General features: G+C 41.0%; 1 protein-coding gene across 3 annotated transcripts in view; it reads right to left on the bottom strand.

Moving 5' to 3' along the window:
• RBM6 (RNA binding motif protein 6) overlaps nucleotides 1–16,230 on the bottom strand; it is a 53,967-nt gene that overhangs the window by 13,840 nt on the left and 23,897 nt on the right. The gene's annotated exons all lie outside the window — the stretch shown is intronic.

Genomic DNA, 16,230 nt, shown 5'->3' with positions numbered 1-16,230 from the left:
GTTACACATGTGCGTGTTAAGAGAAAATGGAGATGATCAAACTAAGTTTTAGCCATATGCTACAAATACAGGCTGGACTTAATAAAGCAAGTTTAATGGTAAAGACATTTACACTCTGATCCTAAAGAAGCCACTGCTTGTCTAGTTGGCTGCCCTGTCACTGTGGCACAGACATGTAACAGCATGTTTTAGTAGAGATTTTTGGAGTTGGAAAGGACCATGAGGGTCATCTAGTCCAACCCCTGCAGGAATCTTTCACCTTGAACCCACAACCCTGACTGAGCTATGTTGTGCTGATATGACTGCTACCCAGTCATATGATATGAGGTCCAGTGCTGAGAAGTGAGGTTACAGGGAACCAGGCAGAGGGCCTTCTCAGTAGTGGCACCTGCCCTGTGGAATGCCCTTCCATCAGATGTCAAAGGAATAAACAACTATCTGACTTTTAGAAGACTTCTGAAGGAAGACCTGTTTAGGGGAGTTTTTAATATTTGGTATTTTATTCTGTTTTTAGTCCTCTGTTGGGAGTTGCTCAGAGTGGCTGAGGGAACCCAGTCAGATGGGTGGAGTATAAATAATAAAAATTATTATTATTATTATTATTATTATTATTATTACCCCTTACCTGATCCTAACTGGCGTGTGGTAGTGCAGAAAGTCTTAGGGCTTAAAAAATAATAATTACTTTTTCCATACATGTATCTTAAGACTCAGATGCATATTTATTTCATTGGCAAGCTAGATGCTTGACTTGCAGGCTGAACACAAGGCTTAAGCAATATCTTAAAACACGTCTCCCTTTAAAAGCTTTGTCAGAAAAGGTAGGTTACATCTCAAGAGATTCTCAGCAGTGCTCGTCTTATGATGAAAGCAAACAGGTGACACTTTGCCAGTTAGAATCTACTTATGAAATATTAAGCATTAAAACTTGTGATGGCCTACATAAGAGGATTTAATGTTCAGCTGATAGGTGGTACTCGAGTTTATTAAAACGAAAGAAATACCCTGTACTCAGAACAGTCGGTTCCTTCAAAGGATGACTAGAAGAAAGTAAAATACCCGCCTCTCTACACTTTTAACCTGTCATCGATACAATTATGATGAAAAGGTGACGGACACATATCTAGAACCGTTTTTACAATACAGGAAATGCTTCTGGCACTAACGCATTGCTCTTTACCGAAAAACAGAAAGAAACAAAACCGGCACCTTCTTTTGACAAAACACAAAGGAACGATCACTCCAGAGTTTTGTTATAAACTCCAGTGGGTTGGCGGAACTGCCAGAGCAGATGGGGTGTGTGCATGAAGGGTTACAGGAAGGGGGGGGGGAGTCCTGTCACATCTGATGGTACAAAACTGGGTCTTACCATATATGACAGCCCTTCAAATATTAGTTCCATGGAATAAAGGCAAGAGACTCGTTTTAAGAAAAGCTCCCAAGATGGGCATGTTTAACGTCTATTTACGGGAGAAATGCATATGTCCCATGACAGCAAAGATAAAAAGGTGCCTAGCAGATATAATTTGTTTTTCTTGATTCAATTTCCTACTCACTCCCTAGATAGATTTGTAATTTCCATCCCAAGTGGTATTCACGAGTGACTCCAATAATATTCTATTTAAATTAGCAACAAAACCAGTATTCCGCCCCCCCATGGATATCCAAATCCAAACCTGTTCTCTATAATTTGGTTCAGACATCACCTCCCTTCAAGTTCCATTAGTCAGTTTTATCATCTGTGAGGATTCTGTGGTGAAAAGGTTTATAGTGTAGCCCCAGCAGATATCCTACTACCATATTTGAAGACATGCATTTCTGGAGTCAACCCAAACTAAAGCAAGCAATGCCAGATCAAGCAAGTTAAACTAATTGTAAAGTTTTATTAAGCTAAGACTAAGAAACATACACAGATATATTGCTTCTAATTCCAGGTCAACCCTGAGTTTAGTTTTTCTTCCTTACTTTCTTTCCCCACTAGCCCATTCAGACAACAGCCTTTTATCTACTCTGACTTTTTCCCTTCAAAATTTGAGGGTCTTTTCTGATTGGCTCCCTAAATTGTATCTTCCTCTGGGGATAACCTCTGGCCCAGCTGTTAGCTCATTTCACAGACAGGAACACTGTACAACATGCCTCCCCCTTAACCTAGACTTTGTCAGACTCTGATGCTAAAACTCTGATGCCCTCCTGTGCTCATTAATTTGTTAAAGGGTTGACCTATGCAAATTTGCTACTAAATGTCTGTATTGTATTCATCAAATCTTTGAGAAGTCTTACGCAAACATGTACACTTCTAAATAGCATTACTTCTGCTAATTTTGTTATTTCCAAATGCTTTTAGCTATCATGCTTACTCAAAGTATGATTTATCAGTCATATATTAAATGAAAATGCATGTATTCTTCTAGTCCTACACAAATGAAAGAAAAACCAGGAGCCTTTGTTTTTACAACAATTTTTTACTTAAGTCAGATTATGACAAGCAAAGTATTTCCTGTCTATCAAGGCTAATTTGTTAACAGCAGTAATATACGAATTTCTTCGGTTTGTTGTGTTTTTATACTCTGATGTTCCAATTCAGATTCTCAATCTGAAGATCACAGTTTCGTTGTGCTCCACATAGTCCTAAATGTGAGGTGGATTCCAACCTGGAAACAGCTGATCTCCTGAAACACAAAAAGCATTCATGAACAATAACATAGCTATATTACTTATTAGCATATTTTTATATTACTTTATTAACAATCATAGTTACTACTTACCAGATGCAGTCATCAACAACAAGCTTTTCTTTCTTTATAAGAACCGCTTAATAGTGGCTGTGTTAGCAATGCTGCATTGACCTTGGATCCCTCAAAATTTCAAGAAGTCAGAAACTACATTAGCCTGCTCACCAACTTCTTGCCATCACAGGAAAACACTCCAGGGAAAAGGTGTTGGGTGGGTTTGGTTTTTTTGAACCCTTTTCTATTTCTATCTCAGAGACTATAGCTTTAAAACTCATCTCTGTACTTTAGCACATTTTTAAAGGAAGGAGAATGAAGCACCTAAGTGATGTTTAACATTTCACTTCTTATTTTAAGAATAATTTTTCTTATTACATTTTTATCCTAGCCTTCCCCCTGCTCACATGCATCCTTCTACCGCGCTCTGCCCAAGATGTGTCTTTATGCTGCTTCAACTTTCCATTCCCAAAACAGATTATACGCAGAGATTTTCAAGCAGTCTCTGATACATAGAGTTTTATTCCCAGACAGATCATCACCATAAATGGCACATTCTGGTAAGAGTCAAAGGGTGAGAGCCAATGTAGCATGGGAAGGCATCTGCTCACGCAAAGGAACTTCTCTTTTCTCTCCCCTTCCACCTGCAGCCCCCAACTGCCCTGGAGGGTTGGGGGACCCTCTGTCACAGATTTTGGGGCTACACAGGACTGTAGGGGAAAAGAAACAGGAAGTCCCATTTGCACAAGTGGATTGTCACTGAACAAGTGGGCAGATATCACTGGATATCAGCCATACTCACATACTCTTTCTTTTTAAAAATAAGAAATAAGAAGAGCCGGTGGGTGGGTGTGAAATGTACACCATTACATTTCTGGATTATAAAGCATTAATAATAAGGGCCAAATGACATGTTAAACACAGAGATGTATAAAACAGCTTCTGGCGCATCCACTTTCAGCAGAGAAGCACAGAGAGTATTTAAACCGTTTTCACCCACTGCAACCACCCCTCTCCTTGCACTGCTGATATGTTTCTAAAACCCCATGAACGAGGCGAGGAAAAAGCAACTGGGGAAAGAGGCAAGTGCAGGTAAGTTTAAGTGCAGTACAGAATTGTCCTTCCAAACCTGCTTTGCTCTACAAAAAGCAACAACTAGGAATTAAATACCTGGAATGATGCAAACTTAATTTCAAAGATCTGATATACACACCCATATCTCAAACTGCTTTGAAGATCGTCTCATGGCACGTAATATGGATGAGCGGGGGGGACGGGGACTGCTGCTTAAGAAAAGCAAGCCTAAAGCTCACTTCCATATACTAGCAGCTGTGTGGTGCTTGGAGCCCTTGCCATTGTTTCCTTAATTGAAATCTAGATATGTGGTCTTAATACATCTTCAGGGATTAATCATTCAAGTTTAAGTGTAAATTGGTTTACAACACAGTTACCATACGACTGCCATCTTGAAATAAAAATTAGTGTCAAGAAATAGTATTACTTTCACAGAAAAATCCTTCTGAATTGTAATGTTAACAGAAAATAATGTTGCCCAACTCTTCACACTATATCTTATAATACTTTCACAATCAATGTAGTCTAATGCTCAAGGCTAAGGTTGATTAATGTTGAATCATTCCACAACTTTTAAAAATGGATGGCACACTTTGATCATTACAATTTGGGCCCTATTAATAGAAACCCGCACAATGTGGCTTTCCACTCTCCTACCCACCCACAAACTGGCTTGGGGAAGATCAGACAAACCCCCAGAACAGCATGTGGTGGGAGGAGAGGAGGGATTGATGCATGTAGTGAGCTGAAATGTTTGTGCTGATGGAAAAACTGAAAGTGTGACATTCCTCCCTTTGTTCTCCCTATCTGATGGGTGGCTGCTAAATTCATCAGCTTGCCTTTACATCAATCCAGACATTTGGGACAGGTGAGAACTACACAGGAAGAGGTGAGAAGAGGAAACTGGCACCTGTTTAACCAAGTGGGTAACATGTTTATAAAACTGTACACAATAGGACATGCTAACACCCAGTTTCTTCTGCTGCTTGCTTCAGATGTTCTCCCCACCACCACTCTTTTAAATTATAGCAAGGGTGCTATAATAGGGAAAGCCTAGAGTCAGTGTCAAGCTAAATGAGGGTGTTTCCAGGCAGTTCCTAATACTGTGAATTTGATATTTATATACTGTAGGCTAGATGTGGGATGTTTCACAGTGTCTCGCTTTGTGTGTGTGAACATCTTGCTATCTTTTGTCCACGCTAGTATCTATGTCATGCTGGAGTTAGGTTAGGGTACAATTCATTTGAACAGCTCCTATCTTTAAATTTGTCTCCTTTTTTTTGCCCAAATCCCCTCTGGCTGGTCAGTTCAGCATGAGTCTTGTGCTGCCAGAAACTCTGGCTGATCACTGTGAATTCTCCAGGGCTTCCAATCCCACAGAAAAAATCCTCTTTCTTCTGTGCTCCACACAGAGGAAGCTCTTTTACTCACACAGGGAAGACTTTGAGGGAATTGGATGGGAGAGCACACACATGAATGCCAAAACAATTAGAGATTTAAAGCAACTGCAGCTGCTATTCAGTGTTGGAGACACTCTTCCAAAAAGATGGATAATTAGTCTGCTTAAAGCAAATAGGAAAATGTACTTATTACCACAAATGTGGCTCTCAAAAGTCCTTCTAAATATTACTAAAACCCTTTTCCCATTCACCACAATTTTAAAAGGCAGTGATAGGAAACTTTTTTTTATTAAAAAAAAGCATTACAATGTTAAAGAAGTATCACACTTGTTTGTTTAAGTAGTGTATTTAATAATAGCTCAGGGTGCAATCCAGTCATCGTTGTTGCTGTTGTTAAAGTTGTTTGTCACTTTATCTTGCCCAAGGCAACCCAAAATGATTTACAACCTAGCTCCCTACAGATACAAGTGCAGAGCGTTTTACATTAATACATCCCACCCATTTCTAAAAGCTCACAGACAGTTAAAGACCTGGTTATAGATGGTTTTGCCTGGTGCCTAAAGATATATAATGATGGTGCCAGGCAAGCTTCCCTGCGGAGAGCATCCTGCAAACGGGCAGCCAATTATTGCTTAGGTGTTCCCAGAAAGGCTCTTGATCCAGCAAAAACCTCTGCTAATAGAAAACCCAATTTGGGGGGCTGCAGGGGCACTGGCAAAAACTGCCTCCCCTCTTCCTCTCTTAGCAGATGGCTCCACTGGATCAAAAGCCCTTCTGAGAGCACAAGAGCACCAGCTGGATTCCACTCAATTTGGAAACATTCCTATTGAATTCAATGGGACTTATTCCCAAATAAATGTGTAAGAATGTAAATTCAGGAAATATTTTAACTTCAACACCTGCTGAGCAACCCTCAAACATATGCCTTAAACTCTCTGTCAGCTGCAGAAAAATCTGGAGAGTGTTTTAGCCTGCACATCTTGCTCAGAAGCAGCACTTGCCAGGTTTACCAATACTCATCATGGTCCTGTGTGAAATAACAGTGCATTTTAAAGGACACCAATGCACACATCCCGATCGCTGCACACCACAGGGGAAGATAACTTCTAGTGGGCAAGCTTGTATGCCATTATTATCTTCTTCTCAATGAGGAAGTCCAGGTTTCATCAGAACACCACTTAATTGAAGTATTATGAATGGATACTTAATTGGATGTTTTTTATTGGAAAATCAATAAAAATGATTTTTTTAAAAAAACACCACTTGAAAAACATAGGGCTCAAATATACAAATTCTAGAATGCTCTCCAATGAAGAATACTTCCAACACTACTTTCTCTTGCTTGCACTCTGAGAAGTGCAAGGAAGTGGTTGAAATGCTGGCCAAAGTCATGCTTGGGAAGAGGCAAATCACCAAAGTCATAATAGCAGAGGAAGGTTCTCCATGCTGTTCTGGTATGGAATCTTAACACACATGCTGTAATAAAATTTAGTCAGACACATACAGAGAAGCAGCAGACATACACAAGTTACAAATGGAGCCACAGTCTGGGGCTCCTGGGAGAGAGGGCATTAATCACAGCAAAATGTATAAAAAATAGAATTTATAGCTCAACATCTTCTTATTTAGATTCTATTTTCAGTCACCCCATACTATGTGGGCACACCATTATAGAGCACTTACTGTGATCATGCAGATAGGAATTAGATGGCTGTCAAAGGACAAAACACAGGGTCAGCCTAACAGAGCATTTCAAAGATTTGAAAATGGGGGGAGAGGTTCCTGGACTTCAGACCCAACCCCCAAAGATTGAATGTCTGCTAATTTCAACTTGTACAGTGCTACTCCCAAACACTTTGTCAATGAAGAACCATTGCATTTTCAGTATATACTATTTTCAGTTCCTCTTTTAATCATAATCATGCCAAGGCACGCAGATCTTTAGCAGTGTGAACTTTGCTTTGTATCTCTCTTGCTCTTACACTGCCCTGTGGTATTACAGGAAAGAAGACACAGCAGGAAAAGGCCACCTCATCATGACCTACTCTAGCTGGGCCACCCCAAGGCTAATCCATTGTCCTGTGAGAAGACCTTCTCCAACCCCAAATGCCTTGTGGTCATGATCCTGATGACTTCTAATATTGTTTGGTCAGTGGGTGGTATTCATCTAAGTTTTACTCAGGGCAGAACCACTGAAATTAATGCACATGACTAAGGTAGGTACAATGATTTTCAATTGGTCAGCTCTGAATAAAACCTGACTACCCCCTTGTTTGTGGTGGTGGTCTTTTCAAAAAATGCTGTTTGTAAGCCACTTTGGAAATATGTTCAAACTAAAAGGTCAAATTTAAATAAAAACAAAAACACAAAAATACAGAGTTTGTCCCCAAATTGTGCATAGGTTCATTTTAAAAACAAACTTTTAAACTTCTAATTCAAGCGGTTTTTTGTCACAGGAGGCTTAGAAACAAGTATTGTAATCTGAACCTAAGATGATACAGTTCCAAACTCAGTGGGGGCCCAAGTGCCCACTATGGGGAATTAGTTCTTGAGGAAGACTTAAGGAGATGTGACAGTACCATATTGGAGAATCCAGAGAGATAACTTACAAAGCACTCTCAGGTTGAGCAGTAACAGAATCTTAAGAAACTCTTTTAATGGGAAGAGGGTGTCATAAGATAAGCTTAGGATCTCTGCAGTTGCAGAACTATTTGTTGCATTATTTCTTTGATGGTGTATTCTACGATGTCTTGTCTATTTTATATATTTGATTAGTTGGTTTTTATTTTGTGTTCTGTACCCCATTGTGTTCTTGTATCTGCATTCACAAAGGGCAGACTATAAATATTTTTAATAAATAAAAATAATGCCTCTATCAACAGATGAGCATTCACTCAATTGTGTTGCATGTTAAAACTAGACCTTTTTGGATCAAAAGGCCACAGCTGAACTAGTTGTTACTAGTATGAGCTTTCATTTTATTGCCATTGCCCAGATCTTATGGCAACTATGGAAAATGTAGGACAAAGAACATAGCCGCTCCAATAGTCCCTTGTGCTCTTGTGAAAAAAGCAGCTTTTTCTGAGATGCAAGATTCGTCTTTTGCTAACCTGAACTGGTCAACTATAGTCCGGAAGAATATTATATACAGGAATCCTTGCCGTTACATTTGGTACAACTTTTGTGAGCTCTCAATGGTATTTTTAGAATGTCACTTACATCTTCTGCAAGCCCTGCTCAATTGCAAACACCCAGGTTCACACAATCCATAGTGCAAGAGTGTGGTGCTTTCTAAATGTTACAGGACTACAACTCACAACAGCCACAGCCAGCATGATCACTGGTGAGCAATGTTGGGAACTGAAGACCAAAAATATATGGAGGGCATCATCTTGACTATTCCTGCCACAGAGGGGCTTCTTGAAGACTAACAAATTTATTGCGGCATACCTATTTTCCGGACCAGTACCCAAGAAAAGTAGGGAAAAAATGTGTGACCATTGCTTTAACAAAGCCAGGACAAAAACAAAACAAAACAAAACAGAACAGAACAGATAGTGGTGGATGTGTCACTGCTATGCAGAGTACAGGTTGCATGGAACCCAAGAAAATTATTACAACATCCATGTTTCCCACTAGTGATGAACAGATATAGCAAGATCAGTTATGAGTAAATATCTACAAAGGGACAATATTTGCTGCAGTGATCTAGCCATGTGATGGACTCTACAAATGCCAAGAACAGCTTACTCATTAAAGAAATTTCCCCTTCCGTAGGTGTCCACTTAAACTGGTGACCATGCTACATCTTTTCATCACCAGTGGCTGTTAGTCATGAGTGGATGTCACCACACTGGTTGAATCTTCCATTTCTGCTCTCCTGGGTACTGTTACATACCAACTTCTACTGACTCTTTGACCTTTCATTTTAATGCACACATTTCTCCCTTCTCCCCTCTGAACTTGGCATAACTTGCTATATACCAGGCCCCTTAAATTACCACTTATGGATCTAACAGGGGGCTTTGTCCTATGGAAAGATAGGGCACAAATACATGTTAGTGTTTAAGGTTCCACCAGATTTTGTTTTTGTTGCGACAGACCAACTGAGTTACCCTTTTGGAATTTGTCTCCATTTGCAACAGTTGTACTTGTCTTTCAAACGATTAAGGTTTCTAATTATCTCCAAATAATAAAATAGGTAAAGGACCCCTGACAGTTAAGTCCAGTTGTGAAACTCTGGGGTTGCGGCGCTCATTTCGCTTTACTGGCCGAGGGAGCCGACGTTTTGTCCGCAGACAGTTTTTCCAGGTCATGTGGCCAGCATGACTAAGCCGCTTCTGGCGAAGCCAGAGCAGCACATGGAAACACCGTTTACCTTCCCGCCGTGGCAGTATCTATTCATCTACTTGCACTTTGACGTGCTTTAGAACTGCTAGGTTGGAAGCAGCAGGGACCAAACAATGGGAGCTCACCCCATCACGGGGATTTAAACCGCTGACCTTCCGATCGGCAAGCCCAGGCTCAGTGGTTTACACCACACTGAAAGACGGTAACGTCTACAGGGACTTGGATTTTATGCCCTTGCTTCATTGTTGTAGCCAAGGAAAAGGCCTGACCTTTTCTGGGGGTCTTTTCAGAACCCCAATGAGCAACTAGATCTAACCCACAACATATACCCACCATTGGACCATGAGCTTTCAAACTGGTCTTTTAAAAACAGACCTTAATATTCTTGTGATTAAGGAGATCCCAGATGTCAGTTACTTGGATCCATGAGATAAAAATCCAGGAATAGACAAAAATGACAGCAATAACTTTTATGAAATGCAGGTGCAAGCCGGCGCCAGTGAAATGAACAAATATGTGTTGGCAGAACTCCATCCATGAGACTCCTCTGTTAAGAGGTGGGGAGGCACTCATTCCCCCTGTCCACGGAAAAGCTACTCAGGAGTAAGGTTACCAGATTTTTTTCAATGAATCCAGGGACACAATAAATAAATAAATAAATAAATAAATAAATAAATAAATAAATAGTGTGTGTGTGTGTGTAATTATTTTTTTAAAATTAAGAAGTAATATCTTCTCTTCTGTGGTATCCTCTGTTGCACTGCCTTCCTCTGGGTCCCGGCCTGCTTTCTTGGAGGGCTAGCTGTGCTTCCACTCCCTCCCTCTCCCTCCTTGCACTGCGATCCCCTACAGGCTTACTCAGGAGTAAGCGTTAGCATATACTCCATACTCCTGCTGCTGCCCTGCCCGCACAGGCGTCTCCTGCACAGGCACCAGTGGAGTTTGAGAATATGACTGTGGGATGATCACAGAATCACAGATTTGGAAAGGACCTCTGAGGGGCATCCAGGCCAACCCCCTGCAATGGAGGTACCTCAACAAGAGCAGCCACAACTTAAAAGAACATAAGGCTTCCCTGCTCAATTTACACCTATTGTGACACAGAAGGTACCCCCCCAGCCCCATCCCACCAATCTCTCCCTTTTTATCAAAGGGAAGGGGAGGGAGGCAAGCAAGCAGAGGTAGCCTCTTTTAATTTTTTTAAGGTTCATTTTTTAATAAGAAGGGAACAGGAAAGCTGTTTAGGGGGAACCAAAATAAACACCCCCAAAATAAACATAAAACATTCCTCCCCTTTTATTTTTTGCTAGTGGGGGTGGGTGTAAGGGAAGAAAAATGAAGCAGCAGCACATAATGATATATAGGGTTGGGGAACCAAATGTGTGAAAAGACAAAGGGAGAATTGGGAAGAGTTTATGGGTAAGGAGGAAAAAAATGGGGAGACAAACAATAACACACATAGAGAGGAGGGAAGGCAGTCCAATGCAGCTCACAAACATGCAGAATGGAGCAAAAGAGGCAAGACAGTTTCCTCCACCACCACCCTTAACTTTGAAGCAACAGCCTCTGTCTGGGAGGGCCAAGGGAAGGCTTAAGGCAGCATCCTGCTTTCTGCCGGCTTGGTAGCTCAGCTCACAAGCAGGCAGAATACAGCAAAGGGGGCTTTAAAGGCATGAAAAGGTGCTCCTTCTTCCTCATGAGCAAGCAGGAGAGACAGGGCAGCTTGCAGAGAGGTCATGCAAGGAGGCTTCTTCCCTGCACCTCAGCTCTGCCTCTCCAAAGAGCAGCCTTGCCTCTCCTGCTCAAGCAAGCAAGCAGGAGGAGCAGGGCTGCTTGCAGAGCTGATGGAGAGGGAGGTTTGCTGCAACTCTCATGCCTTTCAGCTGACGCACGAAAAGAGTTGCAGCAAAGCCCAGCTGCACCTCCAGCTCCTGAGGAGACCCTCTCTGGAACGGTAGCGGATGATTGCTTTGGGCTCTGGGGAGGGTCTGGAAGTCCCCAGGCATATGATTAATCCGGGGACATTACATTAAATCCGGGGACATTCAGCGGATGGATTTTGTCTGGGGATAGATTGGTAAATCCGGGGGCTGTCCCCGGAAACATCTGGTAATCATACTCGGGTGTAAGACCCCATCTAACAGTGTGGAACTGCAAAAGAATATGCCAAAAAAATCACTTTCTCTGCTCCCCCTTCCCTTCAGCGGTACCCTCTGCTGGAGCTTGGTCCTTCCACAAACAGAAGTCTAGATCCAACCACAATGAGTGTTGATAATTCTCAGAGCCCAAACTGGATTTCACCAGATAGCACTGTATATCATTATCTTGAGATCTGAATGCAAAACTGTTTGTGGCGCTTACTTTCCACAGTTTATTCAGCTTGTGACAAAATAGAAACAAATTGTGGAGAGCACTGAAGTATAAGTACCTGGAACTTCTAAACATTCCCCATACACTGGACACACATTTTCAAGGTGGCTGAAGACCTCTGATTTCAGCGTGCTTCTACTGTTTGATTTAGTCTTCAAGTTTGCTATCTCTGGTTCTTAATCTGGCTAATTGGTTTTAAACTATATGATTTTATTTTTTAGATTTTGCATACAGTGCATATTTTATTGCATATTTAAAAACTTTTGTAAGCCGCTTTGTTTACTTGCCAAATGAAAAGGGGAGGATAGAAGCAGCACTAGTAATCCCTCCAAGCACAAAGGCTGTGGAGCATGCTATTTCTCTCCAAAGATAACTAGGTGGCCAGTAGCCATGTGCCTTCAGATGGGGTGAGAAAAGGCAGTGGATATACAGAAAAAGAATCAAAATTTCAAACAGAGATAATAAATAATGATTATAAGATAATGTCAAAAATGTATAAAATGTTGTTGGAATGGCAAACGATGGATGAGGAGGTAAAGTCGGTTATGATACATTGGGCCAGAGACTTTGGTTATAATATACAATTGGTTGATTGGGAAAAGTATGGAATGAAAATATGAAATTTACTGCATATACTGCGTTAAAGGAAAATATTATGAAAATGGTATATAGATGGTATATTACACCGGTTAAGTTAGCAAAAATGTTTAAAACATGTAATAAGTGTTGGAAATGTGGTGGGAATGTAAAGGGTTCCTGGGAAATTATATATAATGAGTTGAAGAAGATGTTTAAATACACATTTGTAAAGAAACCAGAAGCCTTTTTGTTAGGAATAATAGGAAGAGAGATAAATAGAAGGGACCACAAACTTTTTCAATACGCAGTAACAGCGGCAAGAATATTAATGGCCCAAAAATGGAAACAAGAGGAGTTACCGACCCTTGAAGAGTGGAGAAACTTATGGATTATGCAGAATTGGACAAATTGACTGGGAAGATTAGATATCAACGGGATCACAAGTTCATCGAGGACTGGGAAAAGTTTACAGATTATCTGAAAAGCATATGTGACGAACAGACAACGCTAGTGGGTTTTAAAGAGGCTATGTGAAGGTTAAAGATGTATTGTAAAAAAGAAATAGAATTGAAAGGATAATATTAAATGGCAATACTAAATATAGAGAATGCGTAAAAATGAAAAATATGGATGATTGGTGGAGAAGCTGGTGGAAGTCCAAAAAGTTGAAATTTGTGAATAAAGTTTGAGATGGCGAATTTGTAAAAGGAAAAATTTAATAAAAAATATTATATAAAAAAAGAGAAAAGGCAGTGGGCAGGGCCACACATGCCCCATCACAATTATGCTTATTCACACATACACAGCCACCCCGTCACAGTTACACACATCCATTTACACCCACACTACCATCAGTAGTGTATGATGGGCTGAGGAGAGCACAATTTACATGGAAGGACAGTTCCCACCCAGTTCTCCTCACCACAAACACACTCCTATTTGTTGAGCTGGGAGAGAACAGCATGATTTGCATTAGGAATTTTGCAGTGGGAGTGACTCCGGCACCAACATAGGGGATTCCGAAAGGTTCCAACTTGCAGTCGGCGAGTTGCCCACATGTGAGTTACAGCACCTAAATCTTTTGGCTAGCATCCAACGACGTCAGCAGAATGGCTGACTTTTACACTTCATGGAAATCTGCTTGAGAAGGTATTCTGACATTCAGGGTAGCTTTTGAGGGACACAAAGGTAACAGAATCACAGAACTGTAGAGTTGGAAAGGTCCATGAGGATCATCTATTCCAACTCCCTGCAATGCAGGAATACAGTATGCAGCTGTCCCATACAGGAATCAAACCTGCAACCTTGGAGTTATCAGCACCACGCTTTAACCAACTGAGCTATCCAGAATCCTAAATGCTAAAGGCAAAAGGCTAGAAAGCCCTGCCCAGGAGGTTACACATGACCCTTTAGATTCCTGCTATTACCCTTGCATAATTCCTATATAGGATTTACTCAGTCAGTGAGGGTAATTCAAACTTACCTCTACAGCCAAGAGGACTCGCCCGCTTCTTGCTACAGGAAAGTTGATATTGTCCGGAATCCCATGGGTAATCTGGATATGACCCTGCAAGCTCTTTTCTGTAATATGCTGCATGATTGCAGCCAGTGAGTAGTTTCTGTAGATGCACACTTTCTGTTATGGATTGCTACCATGTAGCTCACTGCTACTTGGAGCCATGTATTATTTTAATTCCTTTAACCATGCCAGTAAATTAAACAAAAAAGCCAGGATCCACTGGACTCCTAACAGCCCAAACAATCACTTGACTACAACCAATACACAGTAAAAACGAGCTGCAGCAGGAGCAAAGTTTTCCTTCAGTTGTTTCACTAGGCATGTTTACACCACACATTTCATCACCAGACAGATTCTTGTGAAAAGCTCAATCAGGCAATCAGGATGCACACTAATTTGCAGTCCAACCATGGAAGGACAGTCACAACAGAATAGCTGTATATGAACTATTGCAGCTACTCAAATATTCATTTCTCTACCAGCACAGAAAAGGAACAGCCTGGATGAAATGTCTCAAGAAAGCAACTTGACTTGACAGAAAGACATCCTGTGCTGTGTCTTCTAAATTGTGAAAGAAAACAATGCTATGGGAAATCTGCCAAGGTTCTTCTAATACGTTACAGCATGTCATAAAAAGGATATCAAGGGACTCATCACCATGAATGCCAAACACAAAATAAAAGTGATCTATAAAAAACTGAAATGTCTCCACACTTGAAGTCCTTGCTTTCACCAAGATTTTCTAAGAAGCACATTTTTTCCTATGGCACAAGATGCACAGAGTTTAAGGAGTCAATTAATAAGCTACAAAATGAGATGATTTTGTTTAAGAATGTTCCAACCTATATGTGAAATACAACAGAATAGTCTTAAACATATACAGTCATACCTCGGCTTACAGGCGCTTCAGGTTGCGTTTTTTTCAGGTTGCGGACCACCGAAACCCGGAAGTACTGGAACGGGTTATTTCCGGGTTTCAGCGGTCACGCTTTGCACATGCACAGAAGTACCAAATCGCAACCCGCACGTGCGCAGACGCAGGTTGCGAACACTGTGGGTTGCAAATGTGCATCCCGCACGGATCACGTTCGCAACCCGAGATTCCACTGTATAAGAACTTAATCATCTTCATTGCTACAACCTCCGCCTCAACAGTAGATCTATTATCATCACCTCCAAGCCTTCAAGAGCTACTAGTTCCTTTAGGAGAACAAGAAGAGTCCTCTGCACACTGCTTATGTACTTCAAACTGCACACGAGGGACTGTGCACAGGGCTATTTTTCTGCTTTACTGCAATGCATTGTTTTGGCCTGAGGGAAGCAACTGTACATTCAGTTCTCACAACTGTGTGCTTTATTTATTAACAGGCTTGCATTATGAAAGTTCCATGCATAGCTGTGACATCCTACTTTAAGGCAGGAAAAGTTATCAAAGACAGCACTCAAATGAATGGACCAGGGGAGGCCAATACCCTTCTTTATAAGACATGGCCACTGACTTATTTCTGAAGTGAAGGAAGTTTTATGTGAAGCTATGCCGATATTTCACAGTACACAAACACTTAGCCTATATATGTTAGCATTGTCAAGTGAAGCTAAGATACCCATATAAGATGGTGAACAATGGCCAGTCTGCACCCTGACATTCACTGCTGGTGATTTGCATATTGCTTGGTTTTTGCACTTATTGAATAACGAATTTAAAGGGAGGGGGACATCAAATTCACAAAACTTCCAATATGATGGGACGTCCCTTGGACACTGCCATTCTGTGTCTTAGTATGGTCTTAGTTGATGTTCTGTCAAGACAGGAAAGGGTTTTCATACTCTCTCATTCTGGCAATAACTAAAATACATTCCTGCATCATCAGAAGCAGGGCTTCATTCTTTTATATAAGGTATGAAAGGATGATTTCAACCAGAATTTTTTTTGTAAGTTGCAGCATAGTAGGCTGACCCGCGCAGCTGTTACCCTGGAGCAAACCTGGTCATTACTCCAGTACCCCAAAGAGGAGGTGCAAGAATCCTTCAGAGCATTTCTCCAAGAGATTAGCTTCTTACTACTTGACTTAGTATGTGCCAAGGGCAAACAGAATGTCCAGTCATGCTGTAGTACAAATAAGGCTTAGAAGCATGCACTTTAATGCCACGTATATTACATGGGAAGAAAATCGTTCATGTTTCTTTGAGCCAGAGGGTGGTGCCTAATGCC

This window comes from Podarcis raffonei, chromosome 2, assembly GCF_027172205.1.
Source record: "Podarcis raffonei isolate rPodRaf1 chromosome 2, rPodRaf1.pri, whole genome shotgun sequence".
Classification (NCBI taxonomy): Eukaryota; Metazoa; Chordata; class Lepidosauria; order Squamata; family Lacertidae; genus Podarcis; species Podarcis raffonei.
The sequence above is the reverse complement of the archived record's forward strand: the minus strand, read 5'-3'. Positions and strand labels throughout refer to the sequence as shown.